The sequence below is a fragment of the Thamnophis elegans genome, chromosome 7 (assembly GCF_009769535.1).
Source record: "Thamnophis elegans isolate rThaEle1 chromosome 7, rThaEle1.pri, whole genome shotgun sequence".
Classification (NCBI taxonomy): Eukaryota; Metazoa; Chordata; class Lepidosauria; order Squamata; family Colubridae; genus Thamnophis; species Thamnophis elegans.
Genome location: NC_045547.1, coordinates 73,633,114 through 73,659,506, shown reverse-complemented (window position 1 = coordinate 73,659,506; position 26,393 = coordinate 73,633,114).

The window sequence follows — 26,393 nt, the reverse complement described above, 5'->3', positions numbered from 1 at the left end:
TATTCTCTTCTTTCCATCCATTCCCTTAGCTTTTTCTTTTTCTTGTTTTTGTAATTTCTATATTTTTTCTTCCCAATCTTTTTTCTCCCTTTGATTTATTTTTGGTAACTTTCCCCAGGTTTTTCCCAGTCTTTCCCCATTATTCCCATCTTTACTATTTAATTTTCCCTTTTGGTGGGGGCACTTCCCCCTTATCTCCTTTTGGTGTGTCACTGTAAATCCCAGTACAATCATTTAAGTATTTTTCTTTTTCAATCTCTTTCTTCTTCTTCTTTTTCTCTTCTCTTCTCTTCTTCTGCTTCTTCTTCTTCCTTCTTCTTCTTCTTCTTCTCCTCCTCCTCTTCCTCTTCTCCTCCTCCTCCTCCTCCTCTTCTTCTCCTCCTCCTCTCTCTCCTCCTCCTCTCTCCTCCTCCTCTCTCCTCCTCCTTCTCCTCTTCCTCCTCCCCCCTCCTCCTCTTCTTCATGTGATCCCTTTTCTATCTCCTCTACTTTGTTACTAGCAAATCTGTAGGTGAGCTACTTAGCTACTACATCTAGATAATAATTGCTTGGCACTTCTAAGCTTGATATTTTTAGGTTCTGGACCAAAAATTGGCCTTGGTGAAAAATTGACCAAACTGCTAGTACAGACAGTCCCTGCTGATCTCTGCTCAGCTGGCTTTAAAAACACCAGCATAGAAATTGTGTTGATGAACACAGCTTTTAAAAACCTGAAGGATTAACATCACTACATAATGTAATGCAATTCTAGTTCAGAATTTCTCCAGGTGGAAATCTGGATTTTGAGTGGTGTAGGTGGTTCCTGTTGATTGCAGCAATTTCAAGCACAATTGTAAGGTGTGAAAAAAGCTCAGTTATTTATTGTGCAGTTGTTGTTGTCATCTTGACTTTTTGATTTCACCCAGTTGCCCCTTTTTTGTAACTCCCTGGCAGAGGAAAAGGAAGCAAGCTAGTAAATTTCTGAGTAGAAATGCAGATTATATACATTTTCCCTTCTTCTCCATTTTCCCCCCTCTCTGCACTTATTTTTTATTTTTATTTTTCTTGTTTGCATTGCTTTGTTTTATCTTTCCAGTTTTAAACTTCAATAAATAATTATTCAAAAGATGCAGATTTTATCATGGCCAGACTACATTTAAATGAAGAGATATTGCCACGAACCTAAACTCTCTGATTTTTTTCAAGCAGAAACCTCATGAAAGAAACCTCAGACACATTCATTTAATTTGTTATGCCACTAACTACTAAAATTCCTGTTCAATATGTAAATCTCCCTCTCTTCTCTCTCTCTCTCTCTCTCATCCATCCATCCATCCATCCATCCATCCATCCATCCATCCATCCATCCATCCATCATCCATCTATCTATCTATCTATCTATCTATCTATCTATCTATCTATCTATCTATCTATCTCTATCTATGACAACTAGACACAAGAACAGCTTTTTCTTGAATGCCATCCCTCTGCTAGACAAATAATTCCCTCAACACTGTCAAACTATTTACTAAGTCTACATTACTATTACTACTACCGTGTTTTCCCGAAAATAAGCCAGGGTCTTATTTTCTTTGACCCCCAAATAAGCACTTATTTTCGGGGAGGTCTTATTTCGGGGAGGTGCAGGAAGTGGCGAGCGTGGTCACCCCATGACTGCTGTTGCAATATTTTCAGGCAGGGCTTATTTTCGGGGGGGGGGGCTTATTTTAGCGCATATGCTGAAAAGTGTATAAGCAGGTAATAAAAGCAGATAATGTCCAATCGGGCTTATTATCAGGGAGGTCTTATTTTCAGGGAAATAGGGTAATCTTCTCATTGCTCCTATCACCCATCTTCTCCCACTTTGTTGCTTGTATTCCGGAGGCCGGAAACTGGCCCATTTCCGGCCTTCCTGAACTTACGGTAGAGCTGTTTTTGCCCTCCCTGAGCCTCCATGTGCATCCTGCACTTACCTGCATCCAAAATGGGCCACGTGGAGACCCTTGGGAGGGGAGGGGCAGGGGGGCGAGGCCAGCCAGGAGTGGGATTTGGGGATTCTCCGAACTGCACAGAATCTTAGCTAGAGGTTCTCCCGAACCCCTGCGAACTCCTAGCAGCCCTCCCCTGGTCCAAATGACAAAATGTGCGTCATGCATGTGCTAGGATAATAATAAAAACATCAGAAGAATAAGGAGGAGCTCAGTGAAGGAGATGCCATCAAAGCAATTAACACCTAGGCAATTTCAGTCATGAAATACACAACTGGGATAATGGACTGGACTCAAAAGCCCTGAATAGGAGGACCAGAAAAATAATGACAATGAATCACACCTTCAACCAGGGGTGGGTGCCGGGTGCTGCCACTGCCAGTTTGCTCAGGGACACGCTGCTTGTGCTACGTGCGCATGCGCAGTATGAAAAAAGTGTTGTGCCATGTGCAGCATAAAAAACCAAGATGGCGCCGCCATGTGAAGAACCAGTTCGGGGGCATGGCAGGCTGAGTTACTACCTACTTGGCTGAACGATCCAAAGTGGTAGGAACCCACCTGTGCTTTCAACCATGAGCAACATTGACAAACTCTACTTATCGAGGAAAATGAGTGGGCGTGAATGTTGCAAGTACATCAGACCGTTGAAGAAGAAAAATGGGCTTTGGAAGAATATCTAAAGGAAAGTGAAGAAGATGCACTGAAGCTAGTATACCAGGAAGGCTTACTGATTCCTGAAGAGACCAAAATAGCCTACAATAAAAGGCCAAATAAAGGATAGAAAACAAAGAGGGCAAGACAAATTATTACTGTATTTTTCGGAGTATAAGACACACCTTTTTCCTCTAAAAAGAGGGTGAAAATCTGGGTGTGTCTTATACACTGAATACAGCATTTTTGGCCTCCTGAAACCCTGCCCCCTTTGCAAAAATGGCCATGCGTAGCCTTTAGGAGGCTTCCAGTGTGCTCCTGGGGGCTGGGGAAGGCAAAAATGAGCGAAAAACAGGCAATTTTTGGAGGTCTGCAGAGTGCAAGAATTTTTTTAATTTGCCTCTTCAAAATCTTGCTGCGTCTTATACTCCAGTGCGTCTTATACTCTGAAAAATAGGGTATATGGCCAGTACATTAAAAAAAAAAACCTAGCCAGCAAAACAGTTAACAGCAAGACCTGGCAATGGCTAAGAACAGGAATGTTGTAGAAAGAGACCAAAGGTTCTAATTCTGGCTGCACAAGACCAAGCCTTGAGAACAAAGGCATAAACCAGAATTGAGAGGAACAGGCAGTAATGGTCACCCCTGCAAAGAAGCAGAAATAGTGGCATGCCACTAGTTAGCGGCTGCAAGAAGATCGCCCAGGATGACTGTAAGCAACAGCACAACAAAGTAGCAACAATGGTGCATTGGAAAAGCCCAAGAAATTCTACCAGTGAGAACTGGTGGGTCCACAAAATAGAAAAAAAAGAATAGAGAATGAAGGAGCTAAACTGTTATGGTATTTAGAATGTCAATAGACAAGCACCTGCCACATAACACTCCAGATTTAACAACTGTTGATAAGACAAAAAAAGAGTGTACAGCTGGAGTTGTCTTTGTTTTACCTCTTCCTATCTGAAGTTGCCTTGGCCCCTTGGTTTCAGCCCTGAAATAACATGAGAACTGAAGTTTCTTTATTTAAGAAGTTTTGGCATGTTGAGAGTACAACCTCATTGTATTCAGAAAATGGCAAATACCCTAGATTGCTACAGCTGTTAGAAATCAAATTTTTCTGTATACTCATTCATTCAAAGAATATTCACCAGCTTATAATCCCCGCAAGAACATTTTCTATCAAAACCAGGGTCTTCTGATTAACAGGGACAAACTGAAAAATCATTAATGCTGGAAGTATTTTAATGTAGTAAAAGGTAAAGGTTCCCCTGCATGTATGTGCTAGTCGTTCCCAACCCTAGGGGGCGGTGCTCATCTCCATTTTAAAGCCAAAGAGCCAGAGCTGTCCGAAGACATCTCTGTGGTCATGTGGCCAGTGTGACTAAACGCCAAAGGCGCACGGAACGCTGTTAACTTCCCCAAACGTGGTTCCTATTTTTCTACTTGCATTTTTTTGAATATATTTTTATTATTTTACATTTAAAACAATGCAAAGTCGAAGTGACCATACATTCACATTATACAGCTACTCAACCGTTAACTATTAGCCTAGTTAATACATTGTCTATCCTTCTGTCCAATCACAATATATAGTTTGTTCCAGTCTTGTCATCTTGTCTTATACCAATTATAAAATCTGTTCCAGACTTCAAAATATTCCAATTCCCCTTTATTTTTAAGTTCAAGAGTGAGCCAATCTCACTCCTCACAGGCCAACACTTTTCTGATTATATCTAGCTCTGATGGTGTATTTTCTTTTTTCCAATATTGTGCATAAGTTATGCGCGCCGCAGTTACGTATAATTATTACTTGCATTTTTTGCGTGCTTTCGAACTCAAGGTTGGCAGAAGCTGGGACAAGTAATGGGAGCTCCGCTAGGGATTCAAACCGCTGACCTTTCTGATTGACAAGCTCAGCAGCTTAGCCACTGAGCCACCTTGTCTTAATGTAAAAGGACAATAAAGGAAAAGGGAACCTACTTTAGAAAAAAATAAGTCACATGTAGTTGACAGATGCCAGGGCCATCTTAAGAATATGAATGACACCATGGGTTTCTTATAGCTGAAGTTTCTTTCGGTACTTTTCTTGTATGAGTTATCCTTGACTAATCACCCGCTCAAAGTCACAAAAAGCGTTGAACAAGCGGCTTAGAACTGATCCTCACCTTAATGACCATCACAGCATCTCCATGGTCACATGATCCAAATACAGACGCTCTGCAACCAGCATATTTACGACAATTGCAGCATCTCAAGGTCACATAACCATTACTTGCGATCTTCTTGGCTGGTTTACAAGTAGCAAACTCACTGAGGAGAAGCAAGGCTTGCTTAAAAACACATGATTCGCTTAAGAACCGTGGCCAAAAAGGGCGTGTTGCCATAGTGGTTAGAATGCAAGTCTTGCCGGCTAATTCTGCCGACTGCCAGGAGTTCGATCCTGACGGGCTCAAGGTCGTCTCAGCCTTCTATCCTTTGGAGAGGGGTAAAATGAGGACCTGGATTGTTGGGGGCAAGAGGCTGACTCTGTAAACTGCTTAGAGAGGGCTGTAAAAGCCCTGTGAAGTGGTATAGATGGGTAATTCTAAGTGCTATGGGTGCATTAGACCCAATTAACAACTGTCTTGCTTAGCAACAGAAATTCTGCTCCCAATTGTAGTGATAAGTTGAGGACTACCTGTATCACAATATGAACATTCTGTGGACAGTGGGCATCTAATTTAATACATGCTTCAGGCACACCATGTGCAGGCCTAAACCTCAATTACAAAAAAAATGGCGAAGGATAAGATGGTGTGAATGATTTTTTAAAAAAATACTTGAGTCCCACCTTGTAGAACTTCTCTTTCTTGCTGTTTTGAGAGTAAACTAGAAGAAAGTCCTCTTTTGTTGAGAATCTAGAAAGAGAAGAGCAACAAAGATGATTAGGGGACTGGAGGCTAAAACATATGAAGGACGGTTGCAGGAACTGGGTATGTCTAGTTTAATAGAAAGAAGGACTAAGGGAGACATGATAGCAGTCTTCCAATAGTTGAGGGGCTGCCACAAAGAAGAGGGAATCAACCTATTCTCCAAGGCACCTGAGGGTAGAACAAGAAGCAATGGGTGGAAACTAATTAAGGAGAGAAGCAACCGCAGAAACTAAGGAGAAATTTCCTGACAGTGAGAACAATTCATCAGTGGAACAACCTGCCTCCAGAAGTTGTGAATGCCCCAAACTGGACGTTTTTAAGAAGATGTTGGATATCTATTTGTCTGAAGTAGTATAGGGTTTCCTGCCTAAGCAGAGGGTTGGACTAGAAGACCTCCAAGGTCCCTTTCAACTCTGTTATTCTATTCTATATTCTACTACTCTACTCTACTCTACTCTACTCTACTCTACTACTACTCTACTCTACTCTACTCTACTCTACTCTATTCTACTTGTCCTCCCATGGAATCTGCATGGCCTTCCCCAAACTATTCCTATGACTCAGGCTTGTCCTGTTTTCCCCAACTTTAATTTAAACATTTGCCTCTGCATTGTAACTGTTCTTTGATGGAATTTCTAGGCCTTTCCAAGCCAGCCTCTCTTCCCCCCCTCAATCCTCTTTCCTGCTTTCAATGTTCTGACTCACATTCTTTCTTTTAACTGAATAGGCTCTAGTTTCGGAATATGAATACAGCCACGATGGCCAACAAACCTTTCCCAACAAAATAGCTACTGTTTTCATTGCGGCCTCAATGCACTATCAATGCACTATTCATAAGGTAACCTGGGAGGTTTTTTAAAAAGACGTTATCTAAATTAACCCCAATTGCACACTTTTTATCGACTTTCATGTGCCCGCCTGCGTATATGTGACCGAAAGAGATGGAGATGATCTTTGAGCCAAGAAGGTTTTTTTTTATTTTTAAAAAAGGATTATATTCCCAGATTGTTTTGAATTCTGCTGGCTTTCTCCATTACCACGGGAGCTCCTGCTATCTTTTCAGGACACAAGCACACAAAGCCTTCACAAACAGAGAGAGCTGTGCATATACAAAGCTTCTGTTCCCTGTATAAAGATCTGTGGAATATTGCCCAGAAGCGTTTAAAGAATGACTTTGCAGACTTCTCTCCCTGTCAGTCCAGAAAGGGATCAGAAAGAATTGTTAGAATAACAGAGTTGGTAGGGACCTTGGAGGTCTTCTAGTCCAACCCCCTGCTTAGGCAGGAAACCCTACTACTTCAGACAAATGGATCTCCAACATCTTCTTAAAAACTTCCAGTGTTGGGGCATTCACAACTTCTGGAGGCAAGTTGTTCCACTGATTAATTGTTCTAACTGTCAGGAATTTTCTCCTTAGTTCTAGGTTGCTTCTCTCCTTGATTAGTTTCCACCCATTGCTTCTTGTCCTGCTCAGGTGCCTTGGGAATAGCTTGACTCCTTCTTCTTTGTGGCAGCCCCTAAGATACGACCCCTACATAACCCCTACATGACCCCATAGGAATTTGACAATAGCCAATAGAATGCATGTTCTTGCCAGGAACAGGAAGCTCAAGTGCAAAGCCCAAAGGAAGGTATAAAATCCCCCCCCTTCAACTCTATTTGGTTCTGTTCATCATTAAACCATCTTTCCATTCAGCATCCATGTTTCCAGTGTCTTTCTCTCAGCTTGGAACGGAACCAGGTGGCTATTCCTCCCCACGGTGTTATGATCCAAACTCCTCTTCAGGGGAGAAAACCTGAACCACAATTCCATCTTATTGTGTGTTTGACACACCATCCTCTGTGGATGCCCTTAGCTGGTGAGGGGCCAGCTAGGCATTCTCCTACCAGACGGTTCTGTTATGTCAATCTTTAGCCAGCTGTCTCCCAATCCCAAGGATGTGGCTAGGCAATTTCTGCTGACTGGGAAAACGTGGCAAAAAGGCCAAACCCTGGAGTGTAGACCAGAAGTATGCTTTATCTCCTGCTAATGCAATAGCCAGATCTTCTGTGTGTGCATGGTTTTTTCCCTTGAATACTGTAACTAGTCTGGCCAAGTTACATCTGTAAGTTTTTCTGCCATGTCTGTCAAAGTTAAATTAAGGGATTAATGTCTGTAGCGCCAAAGTTTGCAGGTACGCCTGGGAGAAGATAGGCAAGTGATTTAAAAAAAAAAAAATTGCTAAAACCAATCATGTTGTCATCCCGGAGAACACAATTCATTGTTGTTATGCTTTGACTGAAAAGTGCTTTACATTTCTTCTGTCCTCTGTTCTCCCTGTGTTTCTTTCACTCCTTCCTTCTATGCATAAGCACACATTCACACACACACAGACACCTGGGTGTGTGTGTGTGTGTGTGTGTGTGTGTGTATGACAAGAGGGGGAAGGTGAAGGGAAACACATCAACCTGTTACTACTGCCATAACATAGCACTGTGTTATTTTCCTAACATCTCTGAAGATGTTATTATTGGCCTTATAAGCACAACTCTTATTAAAATAAAGTTGGGATTCCCTTGACGCCAATTTAAACACAGTGCCTCGGGCTCATCTTTTTAAAATGGAAAAAGCACAGGGAAATAAATTCTTGGAGGGCACGGGATAATGATTGATTGCATCAGTGTTAGGATGTTATAGACCCAGATCGAGAGCTGGATGATCAAAATCCAATGTTCTCCATTATAGGCAATTCTGAGATGTGCGGACTCCCAGAAATCCACAGCCCACTATGGCTTGTGGGAAGAAATGTCCATCTGGGTTCAGTTCCAAGTGGGGGGAAAAGACTCTGGATTCATGGAAGTTTCTTGGAAAGAAGGTTTATTGATGATGGACAGGACCACATGGTTTGAGGTCCTGGGAGGAAAAGATGATCTCATGCCTTGAAGATCTGAAGAAAAAAGGGAAGAGATGCTGAGAGAGCCTTTTATACCCTCTCTTGGGCCCACCCTGGAGCTTCCTGTTCCTGTGTAAGAAATGTATTCTGATTGGTGGTCAGACTCCCAGGGGGCAGCAGTCTTACCTAACTTTATAGGCTGTCTATCTTTTGAGTCCCAAGCTTGGTTGAGCTGTTACAGGGTGATGATGTAATAAAAGGGCTTTGGGATTCCTACTATGGCTCTACCTGAAGGAGGTAGACCTTTGTTATGTAGAATAGACTGGCTCAGGCCTTAATGGCCCATTGACAAATTGGGGGGGGGGGGGGGGGAGAATGAGTTTCTGCTTCCCTTGTAGGGGAAATATTTGTCCTTTTAATATTTCCTAAAATATTTCATTTTTCTAGGAGAGGGATGGGTGCTAACCTCCTACAGGCTATTGCTAAGAATTCTCAGGTTGAAGTCTGGGAGTTGAAGTCCACAAGTCTTACAAGTGCCAAGGTTGGGCACCTCTCTTAATAGGAACATTTATTCTCTTGCATTTCCCCTGGTTTCCCCCCCCCCCAATTGTAAAAATTTGCCCAAAGCTTTTTTATCCCTCCTTAACTATTGTGTCAAAATCTTGGTGAGAGTGAAGAGTATGAGGGCTAGCAGATATTTCCAAGGGCTAAACTGTCTCTGAGGATCGTCTTCTAAAACGATGGCATGGTTGATGTCTTTCCTTGAATACACAACAAGTTCTTTTGTGTATTACTGTGTGTGTGTGTGCCTGCATGTGAAAAATGAGCTTATAATCCGTTGCCGTATTGCTCAGATAGAGCACTTAACTCTAGGGTGAACCAAGGTATTTTCACAACATAGTCAGTAATTTAAATAAAAAAAATGCCTTCTCCTAGAGCAGTGTTTCTCAACCTTGGCAACTTGAAGATGTCCGGACTTCAACTCCCAGAATTCCCCAGCCAGCGAATGCTGGCTGGGGAATTCTGGGAGTTGAAGTCCGGACATCTTCAAGTTGCCAAGGTTGAGAAACACTGTCCTAGAGCAACTTCAATCTCAAACCATCACTCTTGGCGTTAAAAGACGATGGCAATCAGGATTATATGACCTTCTTCCAACCAATTCAAACCATTTGTGCATAATGGGCAATTTGAACAGACTCTCATGTTATATCCCTTTTGGTTCCATTTATCTGGGAAGAACCATTATATAACTCAGTAGAATGTACCAACGAGCAGATATTGCAATCCTAAGTGAGGTGGTAAACTTATACATGCACCGCGTCTTCTCAGCCTTGGTCGGATTCAAAGGATAGCATGGTATAGAAGATGACCAGGCTGAGCTGGAAGGAGGAGTCAAGCATGTCATTAGTCCCGAGTCCCTTTGCCCCCACAAGAGATTTAAATCCAGACCACCTTGAATTCTGTTGACTCTTATCTCCCATAATTTGCCTTATGCCAGGGTTCCAAATAGCATCCAAAATCGAATCAGAGTCCAAGGCAAAATATTGCTCTAAGTTCCAATTTATTAAGAGAGTCATGTTGGCACCGAATCTGAGCTTCCTGGGTTTTCCCTACCCAGTTGAGAGTTCATGATCTTGCCCCCCCACCCACAAGTCTATCACATGGTCCAATCTTCCACGGCCATGCTGGCAGTTCCACCCATCCAGTTCCGGTCAGGTGCAGAGGTCTAGAGAAAAAGGATGACCTTGAATTCTAGAAAGGAATTTTATTTTGACAACATCCTACTCCTTACTATTCCCCCCTCCCAATTCCCCACTAATGAAACAGCATAGTACAGGGCGGGGCATAACCTTTTCCTAGGGGGTCACAGCAAGATCGACAGCAGTTTACAACTTCCGCGACACCTCATTTAAAGCCCATAAAAACTGAATTGAATGAGCTATTAAATGTTAAATTTGCTTTAAGAATGGCTGGAAAATTCGATTCGGAAGAACAAAGGATCATTGACAGAATAAAATGCATTGCCTTTCGAGAGGCTCGCGATGCTGGAGCGACGTTTATCAATCGAAAATGGATTGCAAACAAATTGAAACGTCATCCGGATTGGGTTACTGATAATTGGAACAAAACAGCCCAAGAATGTTTCACAAAATTTGGAGAAGGGCGTCCTCTGCAACTGTCCCAAGAAAGCAAAGCCATCATTGCAACTGGCAGTCGCAAACAACGAAAAGGAAACCGAAAAGTGGCCCAAGAAATCCTTCAAATTCGTGGAAAACGAATGAGTCTGGCCGGGAAATTCGCCAGATCTCAATCCGGCAGAGAACATTGGGGCCATAATTAAGGATGAAGTGGAAGCTCTGATGATTCAGGAGCAAGGTCAAAATCGATATTCGGTTGAAACTTTGAGAATGAATTTGGAAACTGTGTTGAAAAATCTGGAAAATCGAACGGAACTGTTTGAAGATTTGTTGTGTTCTTATCCACCTCGTTTGAATGCTGTTCGAAGGGCTATGGTGGTCATACTGACTATTAAATCGTGTCAATAAACTCAGTTTTTGATGGGCTTTCGAATGGTGTATGAATTATTTGTGTTGTTATTACAAGTGTTGCTGTGACCCCCTAGGAAAAGGTTATGCCCCGCCCTGTAGAATATAATATTAGCATGGCAGGTCAAAGATTCCAAAAGGAACTGGCTGCTGACAACTTGACCATTAGTAGTTCAGATTCTTGTTAGAGGTAGCATGAAATAAAATATATTCATTTTGGACCTAATCCTGGCTCCTGATTTCTTGCTCCTGACATATGGTTCCCCGTACTGGTAGTCCTTGACTTACAATCACAATTGAACCCAACTTTTCTGTTGTTAAGCGAGACGTTTGTTAAGCGAGTTTTGCCCTGTCTTTTTTCGTGCCACAGTTGCTAAATGAATCACTGCAGTTGATAAGTTAGTAGCCTGGTTGTTAAGTGAGTCTGGTTTCCCCATTGGCTTTGCTTGTCAGAAGGTTGCAAAAGGGGATCCCATGATCTTTTGGGACACAGCAAAGGTCATAAGTGTGAACCAGTGGTCTAGCACCTGAGTTTTGATCAGTGTTATGAAGGATGCTGCAAGGTCGTAGCTATGAAAAACGGTCACCTTTTTCAGTGCCGCTGTAACTTGAATGGTCAGTAACTGAACTGTTGTACGTCGAGGACTTCCTGTAGAGAAAATAGATTTTTCCATAGTGAAATATGTTCTTATGTTGTGAAAATTTACATATGAGTAGTCCTTGGCTTTTGACACAATTGGGATCAGAAACAGCAGGGCAGTTTTAAGTGAGTCACCCCTGATTTTACTCCCCCCTTTTTTTGCCCCGGTTCTTAAGTGAATCACTCCAGTTGTCAAGTGAATGATACAGTCATTAAGCAAATCTGGCTTCGTCCATTGACTTGGCTTGTCAGGAACCAACTGGGAAGGTTGCAGATAGTGATCATGTGACCCCAGGACCTTGCAGTCATTGTAAATACATGCCAGTTGCCAAGCATCCAAATTCTGATCATGTAACTCTGGGGATGCGTTGATGATCACAAGCGTAAGGACCACTTTCCCCTACAGATCTAGGCTAGAGGGTTCATATCAGTGGTGGGTTTCAAATTTTTTTTGAACCTACTTTGTGGGTGTGGCTTTCTTTGTGGCAGTGGCTTGCCGGCCATGTGACCTGGTGGGAGTGGCTTGCCGGCCAGGTGTTTTCTCTCACCTCTCTATCTCTCTCTCACTTTCCTTCCTTTTGTCTCTCTGTCCCTTTTTCCTTTTTTCTTTCATCTCTCTCTCACTTTCTTTTCTTTCTTTTTTCTTTTTTTCTTTCTTCCTTTCTTTCTCTCTTCTCTCTCTGTGTGAGTGTGTGTGTGTGTGTGTGTGTGGTGGGTTTCAAAAATTTTTGGAACCTCTTCTGTAGGTGTGGCCTGCTTTCTGGTGGCACCTCTTCTAACCGGTTCAGTAGATTTGACGAACCGGTTCTACCGAACTGGTGCGAACTGGTAGGAACCCCACACCTTGGTTCATATCGATCTAAAGCTATAATTGGTCAACCTAATGCTAAGACGCTGAGTCGAGAGGTCGGCAGTTCAGCGGTTCGAATCCCTAACGCCGCAAACCGAGTGAGCTCCCGTACTTGTCCCAGGTTCTGCCAACCAAGCAGCTTGAAAGCATGTAAAATGCAATAAAAACAAATAGGGACCACCTGTGAGGAGGTAACAGTGTTCCATGTGCCTTCGGTGTTGAGTATGCTGGCCACATGACATGGAGACATCTTTGGACAGCATTGGCTCTTCAGCTTTGAAATGGAGATGAGCACCGCCCCCTAGAGCCGGAAATGACTACACACATGTGCGGGGCAACCTTTACCTTTACCTTTAATGTTATTTTTTTGGGTCAATGACTGAAATAATGATAGTTGCCCTGTCTACATGTTTTTTTAAAATCAGGGCAACCTGCTCAACCCAATTATGGGATGGAGCATACTGCTTCTGCTTTTGCCTTTCAGCCCCAATCCAGGACCCTTCATAGGCAGTTGCTTTTGTGTCAAACTATATTTGTGTTAAAATTATGTTTTACCGACAAAGAAATAAAGGGAAACTAGTATAGATCTATATAAAGCTACTTAGCTCTCATCAGCTAGCCATTCTCTTCTGGGATTCAAACTCGGGCTGCTTCCTATTAGGGAGATGTATTAAGTTCTTAATATAATCCCCACACATTCTAATTAAAACATATTTTTACCTTGTTAACAATCTCCCTTCACTAGATCGTATCATTCTACTATTCTCCTATTTCTAAATTTCCTTTTCTTTTTCTCTATTCTGATTGATTGATGGAGTTAGGGTGAGACAAACTGCATTTCAGAGCTTAGTAGTCCTTTTGCCATAACAACGTTATAGCTCCCAGTGTGAACTTGTACTTCTATATCTTCCCAGCATGGGAAAAGGTATAGGTAAGCATTTCATCCCGGGTCTTTGCCTGGGCACAGTACAGAGGTGGGTTCCTACCAGTTCGCACCTATTCGGTAGAACCGGTTCGTCAAATCTACCGAACCGGTTAGAAGAGGTTCCACCAGTGGACCCGGAAAGCAGGCCACACCTACAGAAGAGGTTCCAAATTTTTTTGAAACCCACCACTGGTCCTTGGATATGATTATTCTAGACTATCATGCTCATATTTATAAAACTCAGTGCCTCTGTGAAAGGTAATGACTACTGCGTTTGTGGTGCACTCAGAACATTGCGTGTGTTGAAGTTGTTTTAACGCAAACCAAAGATGCCTTTTAAAAAACAAGTTTGCATCATATTCTTATGCATGCCAGTGCTGTGTGAGGTAATTTAAGGTGGTTCTGACAAGTGTCATCGGCATCTTCATATCCGGTCACATGGGCAGCAAGCCACTCCCATCCGGTCACATGGGTGACAAGCCACTCCCACAAAGGAGGCCACACCCACAGAGTAGGTTCGAAAATTTTTGAAACCCACCACTGGCACAGTAGAATGGTAAGACCATCTCAACCAGCCGATGGGAAAGGGTGTGCCAGTGTGAAGCCGTCACTGCTTTGGTGGTGTGCTTTCCTCATTCAAATGGGTCTGACCCATGTTTCATGGCGCTGAACCCTTAGAGAGCCTTACAGCCTAATTATGCAGCAATTTGCAAATAATCTACAATTATGTGGCCACATAATCACATTACATACAGGTTCGTGCTTGTGAAGGGCAAAGCCACAAGGGAATTTCAGAAAGCTTGTGGCAAGTATGGCTTCTGTCACTCTTTTGTTGTTCTGGATATTGTAAACCCACATAAGCAGCTGCCAACCCTGGAGTGTTTGTTAATATCTGGGCCTTTGCGGGCAAAGATGTCCGCGAGGGGTATCCCCCCCCCCAAAATCAAGATGGCAGCTGTGACCACATGATCAAAGCCCTGCCTCCTTTTGATAAACATCATGTGTGTGCCACATGTTAAAAAGGGGGGGCAGGGTGGTTGTGGCCCGCCAGTGGCCAGTGGAGCTGGCAGCAGAGTCAGACAGTGAGGAGGTTAGAGAGGAGCATGGGCCAGTCCTGGAGGCTGGGGAAGGCTCGGACGAGGGCTCTGCTTCAGAGGCAGAAACGGGGCCGATGCTATCTGGCAGTGATCAGGTGCCTATGGAGCTAGACAGCAGTGAGGCAGAGGAACAGCTGGAGCCAGTTCCCAATGTGCGCATGCACAGAGCTGCCAGAAGAAAAGAACAACTCAGAAATCAGGGTCGACTTGGGAGTAAAGTCACAGGTAGAAGTTGATTGGCCCCTCCCTTAGGAACTAACAGAGGACGCAAAAGGGGAGTGGGCTTTTGCAGGAAATAATACGTTTGTTCAGTCGTTAGATTAGTTTCAGGAGTATGAAGATCTGTCCGTGAATGTCAGAGACTCTGTGCCCAGTCTTTCCTTGCAAAGCACCTCATTTGGAAAAATATTTACATGGCAGCTTTCTAAGATAGATAAGGTCTGTAGTCATAAATATTCCTTTGAAAGACTGTTTACCAGGCCTTTGCTGAATGTGAATGAGAGGAATTCACATTCGTTTAATAAAAGGGGTTTTCTCGGGACCAGGACTCTGCCTCGTGCTTTTTGGGGAAGCCTCAGTCAGAACAAGGGTTTCAATCCGACCATCTTGAATATATGATTCCCCCTCCTTCCAATGGATGCCCCTGTTTGCAAGCAAAGCAATTTGCTCAGCTAGCAATGGCTTGACAACAATGTGGGATTTCAGTCTTTGACCCCGATACGAAACAATTGATTTAGCTGACACCAAGGCTGAATGTTGTTTGGCATCCTGTGAATAACCCTTGATGCATGCCATTCAAAAATATCCACAGTTGCTCCTGTTTAACATGACAGTTTGCAATTGCTGAGTGTGCACTGTTTGGTCCCTTTTTCCTAGTGTCAAATTCTGCATTGTCCCCAATCTTCCGAAAAAGAACACTTACAGTAAAACATCAGAGCATGTTGCCACACTAAACCACGCAGGATAGGTTAAATACGATCCGCGTATAGAGGTTCTGTAACAAACATCAAAGAAGAATGCCCCTTTTTATTTAAACACTTTTCATTCCAAGTGATTTTGCATCTCATTATTTGCCAGGAACTTTGCAAAATCAGTGCGTTCGGTGTGATAAACCCATTAAATAGTATTGACCAGTGGTGGGATTCTAAACCTTTTCCTACCGGTATTATGAGAGAGCCCTTTGTGCCCGCGCGCATAGCACTCAAAGACCGCCCTCGGTGTCAGCACTGGTGAGCTGAGCTGTGTTTTAGCTCAGCTGAAGCGCGGCAATCCACTCTGCTGCGCAAATCAGCTGAGCTAAAAAACAAGGGAATGTAGGACAGGGAACGACGGGGGCAGGAGGGCGGGGCCAACCAGAGGTGGTATTTGCCAGTTCTCCGAACGGCTCAAAATTTCTGCTCCCGTTTCGCCCGAACTGGTCCGAACCGGCTGAATACCCCTCTGGTCATGACACTATATGGATCTGTGCTCTTCTCTCCCTACTTTGCGGTGTGGACATCTGTGTGTGATCTATTTGATCTAAAACCCATTCAAGGGGCTGGAAAGGTTCCAGCAAGCTTTGGGCTTTTGGTACTTTTGACTAAATTTCACCAGCATTCCTCTAGCTGCCTTGTGAACTGATGCTGTGGATGGGGGGGGGGGAATCATCTCCTTATATAAAATATATGTTCCCCTCCTCTGCTAATTGCCTGTGTGTTAGAAGTTAAACCGCAGCAAGCAGGGTGACTCGGAGATTTAATAACAGCTCTGTGGCTCAAAATTAGCATCCTGTATGTTTCAGATCTCACTGGGGATGAGCTTTTTTTCCTGTGGGATGATAATCTCAGCTACATTTAGAAGCTCTACTGCAACAATGGTTCAAAATAAAAAAAAATCCACTATGTGAAAATCCCAAATTGGCTATCACCAACAGAAAGGACGACACACCCAAATTTTACAGATTGGAACAAAATCCTAAAATACAGAGACTTAATTGAGAGACAGGGAAACTTAAAAACGATTGAAGAATTGGCAGATCAGAATATGAAAGTTGATTGGCTAATTTACCTCCAAATTAAAACTAAATACAATAAAGATACTAAAATATATGGCATTGAAACAGAACCACACGAATTGGATAAAATTATTCAAAGTCCAGATAGAAAGATGATAGGGAGAATATAAATTCCTCCTGAAGTATCAAATGGAAGAGGAAATTGTGAAAGAACAAATTATAAAATGGGCGCAGAACTTTGGCTATAACATTGTATTAGACAAATGGGAAAAATTTTGGGGAATAAATTTAAAAATGACACTACCAGTTCCATACAAGGAAAACCAGTACAAAATGCTTTATAGATGGTATCTGGCACCATCAAGGTTGGCTAAAATCTCAACAAATACCTCCCCAAAATGCTGGAAATGTGATTTGGTACATGGAACATATTATCATTTATGGTGGACCTATGAAGAGGCAAAAAATTCTGGAAAAGGATCAAAATTGGCTGGAGGCAATAACAAGGGTTAAAATAGATTGGAAACCTGAAGTTTTTCTATTAGGAATTATGTCGATGAAATACAAAAAGAAATACAATATCTAATACTACATATACTTACAGCAGCAAGGATCGCTTTTGCCCAGAAGTGGAAAAACAAACTAACCCCAAATGAAGATGAATAAGAAAAATTATGGACTGCGCCGAAATGGATAAATTAACGAAAGAAATACAGGGAAAGGAAGAATCAGAATTCTACCAGATATGGGATAAATGGTATAGATGGATGGAGGAAAGAAACAAAAAGCATGAAAGAATAGAACAACACTACAAGCTCTGCTTGGATAGATTGGGATGCAACTGGAAAGAAAGGGAAGAAAAGAGCATTGGATACAAGTATAATAACCAGGGCAATGTTATCAAGGATGCAAGGGTTTCAGGCAGGTACATCAGAGTTGGTATTCAGCCAGTTCTGACAGATTTTGGAGAACTGGTAGCAGAAATAGTAGATTGGAGAACTGGTAAATAGGCTGGCCTCACCCCCGCCTCCCAGCTGACCTTCTTTTGTTGCCCTGAACAGGAGAACGGAGCTGGAAAGCAGGTTAGTGGGGTGGGGAGAGAATGGGAAATTTGCAGTAACCTTCCCCCAGGAGAGGCGAGGGAATGGGGATTTTGCAGTATCCTTCCCCTGCCACGCCCACAAAGCCACACCCACAAAGCCACAGCATGCCTGCAAAGCCATGCCCACAGGACCGATAGTAAAAAAATTTGAATCCCACCACTGAGGTACATATAGGAAGGTGTTGGCCCAGCAGGAGCCATTGGAGCTGCAAACAGACTCCAACAGCGAGGGGCCTTATGATCATCCCTGGAAGAGGTGGAGGACCCTGGACAGGGTTCTGACTCCGAGCAGGCGCAAGAGGCTGGTTGGCCACCAGGAGGTGCCTGAGGCATGGAGCAGCGGTGAGAGACGAAGGGAGTGTGGTCATGACGTCAGGCCTGGGAGTAGTGACGGGAGACAAGGAGGTGGTCCTGGATGCCAGGCAACGCCAGGCAGATTGACGAGAAAACAGCTACGCAGTTACAAAAGATAATTGGACCCAGCTGTTGTAATTAGGCTCCTCTCAAGATCGTATTTAAGGAGGGACTCGGGAGGAGTCTGATTTGCAGGATTCAACTTCATTCATAACGGAGAAGCTGCTATCTGTCTAAGTCTGAGTTGCTCCCAAGGTTCTTATCTGTTTGTTTATGCTTGGGCTTTCAGCCACCGAAGTTTATGTTTCCTGTTAATTAAAGTGCTGTGAAATTCCAGTTAAGCTTGTCTCGGCATTTGTTACTGGATGGAGGATGGGGTCAGAACAGGAAGATCTTGGTTTCTGTCTGTCAACCAGAGTGAACTTTGTGGGTATGATACTCTGTCTAAAGGCAGGTGGCTCCTTTCCTCTTCTATCTCTTCTCATTCTATCTTCTTCTCGCCATTGCCGGTGGATTGCTTTTTTAAAATCCCCGATGCCACTGTGTCATACATCCACTGTCACCATTCTGCCGGGCAAATGAGATGAAAGAAGGTCTGGAAGCAGCATTTGAGGGAAGAAGGTAGAAGCTTGAGGTACCAGTGAGAAGATAGTGGGGTGAATATGAAGCTACGGACTGAAGACTCCAGGAGAGGCACCAAAGGGAGACAGAGAGAAGGCAACGGAAGCAATGAATGTTGGAGAAGAATAGGGGAACTTCTTCTACCAATTTTGGTGCAGAAGAAAAGTCACTCGATGCCTCTCCACAGAATTTGAAGACAAGTCATGCTGGCTGTGATAATGGAAATGGAAGTCCTTTTCAAATTTTGACTCTCAAAAGGACCAAGAGAAGATTTTTTGTTTGTTTGTTTGTTTACAGTATTTATATGTATTTATGAAATTGATGTGCCTCCCATCTCATTGTTAGGTGACTTATGCAGCTTACACTTTAAATATTAAAAGTTAACAAAAATGAGATAAATAATCATAAATGTCCAGAAGCAGACTTTTTGGGGGGAATGTATTTTTTATATTCTTAAAGGATTATTTGGAAAAAAACAACTATTTTCCCACTAAACTTTGGCCAAATACACTTAAACTAAGCCAATGATGGCTAACAACAACAACAAAATAATAATAATAACAATAATAACAACAGCAGCAAAATTTCACAAATTGACTACCTACAACCCATGACCGCGTTGCTAAGATCATTCACTGGAAATTGTGCCAAAGTTTGGATTTGAGTACAGCAAAAACCACTGGGACCATCAAGTTGAGAAGGTTTTAGAGAATGAGAAAGTCAAGATCTTGTGGGACTTCAGAATTCAGACTGACAGGCACTTGGTCGACATACACCTGACATAACAATAGTTGAAAGAAAAATTTGGTTCATTGACGTTGCAATACCTGGAGATGCACGAATTGAAGATAAACAGCAAGAAAAAATCACAAAATACTGGGACTTGCAAATTGAAGTTGAGCGACTGTGGAAAAAGAAATCGTGTGTTGTCCGATTGTAATTGGAGCCCTTGGAGCAATACCCAAAGGGCTACCTCGCTATTTGAAAATTTTAAATTTATCAGACTTGAACATTCTGATTCTACAAAAAAATCACCCTGCTTGGAACAGCTTATATCCTCCGACACCTTAACAGTTCCTAGGTCCTTGGTTAGGACTCGAGCTGTCAGTCAAATGCAAAAAGCCGCACTGCTTGGATCTGCACGCATATTACAAAAATACATTACGACGTCCTAGGCCCCTGGGTGGGGCCTGACTAGTAATCAATGCCAAATCCGGTGAAACAACTGGCCGCTGTGATACAATTCTGTTGCGAATAATATAATAATAATACATTTATTGATATCACTGTTCCTGGAGATGCCAGAGTCGAAGAAAAAGAACTAGAAGAAATCATGAAATATGCGACCTAGCCATCGAAACTACATGGCTGTGGATGAAGCATGTAACAGTGATACCCATTGTCATCGGGGCACTTGGCACCATGTCCAAGAATTTTACAAGATAGATCAACAAATTTCAGCTTCCTGCAATAACACCAGCGGAACTGCAAAAAACTGCGCTAATCAGAACATCTTATATTTAAGAAGGTACTTGGTTGATATCTAGGGCAGGCAGCAAACTGTATCAACCATTAGCACCAGTCACTGGTATTTGCAATGCATTTTGCATGTTCAGTTGGCTGAGTTTCATGTTTAATGAATAAAGCATATAATAACAACAACTTATAAATAGCCTTTGTTATTTGCCCAAATATATACACGCTTTCTGAAATATATGTGGGTAATAGTCATCCCATGAATATAAATGGTGCAAAACATTCCTGTGGATAGGATGATATATTTTATAAATTTCATCCTTCATTATGTATCAGGAGAATTAAGCTAATCCAAACCAAGATTGAGGGCTAAAACTAATCTATTTATTTGTTTTTCTTCACCTGGGATTCTCTGGCTCAAATTACAAAGCTTTATTTTATCCCTGGGAATTGCAAGGAGAATGTGAGGACACTTTGATCATCATCCAGAGTTCTCAGAAGGAACCATTGTTACTGGTATTCCGTCTGGCTCATCTCCATTAACTTTTAAAAATTGCAAATATCCCGAGCAGTTCCAGGAAAATATAGCATTTATGACGCAAGGAACTGCGGTCCAGGCCACATGCATCGCTTGGCGAAACTTCATGCCCTCCTAAGCTAATTTCAGAAGGTCTCTGGCAAGACTGACCTGGTCTCCCTTCCTCTCTAGAGACCCATTGGCCAGGGACAAAGAAGGATGGACCAAGGGCTGACCTTGGGAGAAGCCCTCAGCCAAAGAAAGTCTAGTTAGAGAACATTTGATTAAAGAGTTCCTCTGTGAGTTAAAAATGGTAAAGATGTAAAATAATACTAATAGTAGTGATGGTGATGGTGGCCACTGGAATATTAGCACTTGGCACTCCTAAATCTGAATATTGAGGACTTCTATGGCTGGGAACCTGAGAGAAAAATTAAGCTCTGTTGAAGAACGTTAAGAGGCCTTCAGGGGAGAAGGAGCAGATCATGCATATTGACGCTATCCTATACAACGTCCATGGGCATTTGGTTTCTCCACTTAGTTTCTGAACGGAGGCCCTAGTCATGTTTACGGGAAATGCCATCAATTAGGTCAGCCTGAGCCACCTTGTTAAGACTGGTTAGATGCAGACGGCCACAAGCAAACTTTAGTTTAATGTGTAAATAACTAGTCTTTGTCTTCCCTGGTCATCTATTGTGAGACAGAAAGTAAATCTGGAGAACTTTCTTCTCAGTCGAGAGGAATGCTTCTACCAGTATTTGCTCCATAAAAAGTCAACTCAGAATTTTAAGGCATGGTAGCTAATAAGTTGTAATTCATTTTGCAAAGGCATGTCTGTCTGTCTGTCCGTCCGTCCATCCATCTCTCTCTCTTCATCTCTCTATCTCTATCTCGCATCTATTTTTCTCTCTCTCATCTCTCTCATCCTCTCTCTCTCTCTCTCTCTCCCCCTACATACCTACCTACCAACCTTGTCTGTCTGTACGTCGTCCATCCATCCATCCATCCATCCATCCATCCATCATTCCATTCCATTCCATTATCTCTCTATCTCTCATACCTACTTACCTAACCTATCTATCTATCTATCTATCTATCTATCTATCTATCTATCTATCTATCCATCCATCCATCCATCCATCCATCCATCCATCCATCCATCCATCCATCCATCCATTTGTCTGTCTATCTATCTATCTATCTATCTATCATCTATCTATCTATCTATCTATCTATCATCTCTCTATATCTCTATATCTATATCTACTATCTATCTATCTATCTATCAGCTATCTATCTATCTATCTATCTATCTATCTATCTATCTATCTATCTATCTATCTATCTATCATCTATCTATATCCATCCATCCATCCATCCATCCATCCATCCATCCATCCATCCATCCATCTATCTATCTATCTATCGATCGATCTATCTACTATATCTATCTATCTATCTATCTATCTATCTATCTATCTCTCTATCTATCTATCTATCTATCTATCTATCTATCTATCTATCCACTCCATCCATCCATCCATCCATCCATCCATCATCCATCTATCTATCTATCTATATATCCATCCATCCATCCATCCATCCATCCATCCATCCATCCATCCATCTATCTATCTATCTATCATCTATCTATCTATCTATCTATCATCTATCGATTTGATATATTCCCCCATTTTATCATGAGCCTTCCAAGAGCTAAAGAGGTTTCTGCTCAGAAGCAAATTTCACTTTTGGCAAGTTTTTGGAGAATGCTAAAGAAGTTGCTTCTAGCACCAGTGGAAAGGGTGACTAGATTTGCAAGAGAGGTTAATGCAGGATACCAAGGACTTGTGATGGAATTGCTTCTTTTCACTCATATGTGCCAAGTTTTGCTCAACTGTCTTTAAACAAGCTGCCGCCTCAGAATTTTCATAGAACTTTGATTTCTCCGCTTGTAAAGCAGATGGCAAATGCCCTTTGATTAAGTACCATGAGAGGGCTAAAGGAAAGTCAAATAATAGCTGCAACTGTGTGATAAAAGCCCCACCTTTTAATTTTGGCTAATTGTAAGTGCAAAAAAATTGACTGGCTCTCCATGAATGCCCCTTTTAAATGTTTTTTTTTTTGTGGCCACAGAATCCCACAATTATTATTATTCAAAATTCCAGCCATTTAAGGGAGACTTTGAAATGAAAAGTCCTGCAGAGAGAATATAAATATTAAAACTAACCCCATCCCCCAAAAGACTTAATTAGGATTGTTTCATAAACCAACTCTAAAACCCCCCGCATAAAGAAGCAGAAATGCTGGAAAGTGGAAATTAATTTTAGAGTGGGACTTTGAAACTGAACACAAATGCAACCAAGGGGATCATGAGGCAAAAATCAAAAGCTGTAGATTCTTCTCTACGTGTTTTGTAAACGTAGCGTGTGGAAGGAAAATCTCAGTTCCAAGCCGGGATAGAAGTACTGGAAACAAAATGGAGGCTGGAGGCTGGTTGGAAAGAAAGTCCATTTATTGGTGAATAGAACCACCAGGGTTTGTGGTTCTGGGGCAGCTGACAAAATGGAGTTGAAGGGTGGGTTTTTATATCTTCTGGATTCCTATGGGGTCAATAGGGATCACGGCTGGTTCTGTAGGCAAAAGGGGAAATTCAAATCCTAGGTATTGTCTGAGCTAATCTTGTCAACCTTCTGTTTGTTGCTTATCTGGAGTTTCTGTCTGACCCAGTCTTTCTGAATGGATTACCAAATCTGCATTTCTAAAAACTAGCTTCCTCAGTTTCTGCTTGGGGCAGGAAGATGAGCTGGTTTCTGCCTCCCTTAAGATTCCCCCCCCCATTTCTCCTGTAGGGGAAATATTTTATCTGCCTTTAAAAAAATATTCCCCAAAATTTCGTTATTTGTGGCGGAGGGCTTCCCACAGCAGAAATGGGCCCTGTCCATCTTTCCTGTGTTTTTCCCCCCAAAGAAATCTGCACAATGTCCAAATCTGCAAGATGCTAGGTCCAGGCACCATCTTGCAGATTTTGACCTTCTTTCTGGATGCCTTGGGTCATAATGATATTACCTTCCTCTTCCCCCCCCCAATCCTCAAAAGATACACTATGATATAAGAAAGATGCTGAGAACCAACAAAATGTGCAGAGAAGAGCAACGAAGATGATAAGGAGTGTGGAGGCTAAATCATATGATAAACATTTGAGGGAACTAGGTATGCTTAGTTCCGTGAGGGCAAACCTATGGCACGTGTGCTGGAAGTGGCACACAGAGCCATCTCTCCAGGCACGCGAGCCATTGCCCGTTGCTCTTCCAGGTTCCGGCACACCCCCAGCTGGTCTTCATGCACACGGGAGCACCGGAAACAAGAAGAGCAGCTTCCCAGCACGCATGTGCATGCTGGGAAGATGATCTTCCAGTTTCCGGCGCATTCATGCGCACTGGCCACCTGGTTTTCCAGTTTCTGGCACAGATGCGCCTGAGAAGACCAGCTGGCGGTAACCAGAAGATCATCTTCCCGGCATGGACATGCACAGCTGTCATTTGTGGCATGCATGCACTCCCGTTTCAGCACTCGGTGCTGAAAGGGTTCGCTGATCTAGTCTAACAAAGAGAAGGACCAGAGGTGATATATAGCAGTCTTCCAATATTTGAGAGGTTGTCACAGAGAAGAGGTTGTGTGTGTGTGTGTGTGTGTGTGTGTGTGTGTGTGTGTGTACCTATTCTCCAAAGCACCTGAGGGCGGGACAAGAAAGAATGAGTGGAAACTCATTAAACAGAAATCCAACCTAGAACTAAGGAGAACGTTTCTGATAATGAGAACAATGAATCAGCTCACCTTCAGAAGTCGTGTGTGCTCCATCACTGGAGGTTTTTAAGAAGAGATTGGACAACCATTGGTCTAGAATGGAATAAGGTCTCCTGCTCTAACAGGGGGCTGGACTAGAAGACCGCCAAGGTCCCTTCCAACCTGCTATTCTATGTTCTAAATCCTCTTTAGCTGTACCGGCAACAGAAGATGTACAATTTTTCTTTTGGATCCCCACTGACCAAGGGTTGCTTGAAAGGGTCTCACCTCTTAAGCTTCATCTCCCACATCCTTTGAGAGACATCAGGAGATGGAAACAGAAGCAACAAAGAAAAGGAAAATCATTCGGGAATGGGCCAAACGGATCCTGGTTTAGTTTTCTGCGTACCTGAAGATGGGTGGACAGCCCTTTGAGTCAGCCACAGGGAAAGGCCCTTGGACTCCAAGTTCTGCTTCATCTCAATCAGGTTGTGAGTTCGCTCCTAGGTAGAGGTCGGTGTAGGGTCTCCTGCTTGACCTGCAAGGTCCCTTCCAACTCTGTTAATCTGTTATTTTTTTTCTCTTTTGCCTTATCTTTGAGAAGCTGGGCTATGCGTCACCTCTCAAATTGCTTGTGGGAATCCCATCTGTGTTGCGAAATGCAAATGTTTGAGAAAGGGGAAATCCAGTGTTGTCTTCAAGACTTTTGCAGACTTTCCCCCTCTTTGCCTGCCTGCCTGCCTAAACTCTGTTTTATTATTTGGCATTTCCAGTGTTTTTATTGCACGTAAACAAACTTATCCCGAAATGAAATTGTTTGGAAACGGTATTTCCTGCAAAAAGCAGTATTTCAGACTAAGCAAACCACTAAAGGATGACTTCATTTTGCAGTTTACCGAAGACCGCATCCTGCTTATAACTGGCAAGTTATATGTCCGATCAGATCCTTAAATCCCCAAAACAAAAACGGGAAGACGCTGATGGTGAGATTTATTTTTTTACTAGTGCAACAATGAATTTTCACAAGGCTCAGCATTTTGATAGGAACCTAAAGCGTCTCCCACTCCCACCCACCCCCACATTTTCCAGATGGCTTTCCACATATTTCCCACACCTGTTTCAGAGGGCTTAGGACAATAAGGGCTAACTTTTTTATCCTCGTGTGCCAAAAGCGTTCGCGCGCATGCCCACACCCATAATACAATGTCTGTGTGACGCTCCCTGTGTGCATGACACACCCCCACATGCGCACGTGACCTCCTCCCATGCATGTATATGCAAATCCTTCCCGCACCTCAGTGGTGGGTTTCAAAAATCTCCACACCAGTGGTGGGTTTCAAAAATTGTATTTTTCCCAAGCTAATGAAAACTAAGTAATTGAGCATCAATTTTGGCCTTTTTCTTTTGGTATTTTATATCTATAGCTAAGAACTCAAAGGACTGCTGAGTAGCAATATTTTCTCCCTGATATAAAATGGACAAGGGGAATGACCTGGCAAATTATAGTACAATTAACGTATTGAACATTATTAGCAAGTTGTACAGCATTTACCCATGTGCTAAACACTGTATCAGCTAGTGGATGGGTAGATAACTGATGCTGTGGCGTTCCAATCCATTGCCTAGTGCTAGAACATCTGGATGACAAATATATAAGACTAGTAGCTGGATACCCATGCTTTGTGATGAAACAATGTGATTGGGCTATGCAGGAGAAATTTGGTTCACAATCCATTGGCTCAGTGGTAGTCGGTGATTGAAACACACAAGGGAATATCGCTCCTGCCGCCTTGAGTCCAGAAGCAATTCCATAGGTGGAAGGCATAGACATTTTGATGAGGTACCGACGTTTAGTACTATAAGGAGCCCTGGACCGCTCCTGAGTGAAGGAGTGGAACATCTGCCAGTTTGAAATGAGGTAATGGAATATGAGGCAACTGGCAGTCGGAACAGAGTTCTGTTCAGGTGGGGAGGGGGAGTAGAACTCCTTAGCATCAGAGCATGTTAATTACTGCATAAGAAATACTAATGATCTGGTGGTCATTTCGAAAAATCCTTTCTTAGTGAGCATCTAGAAGCCAAGAGG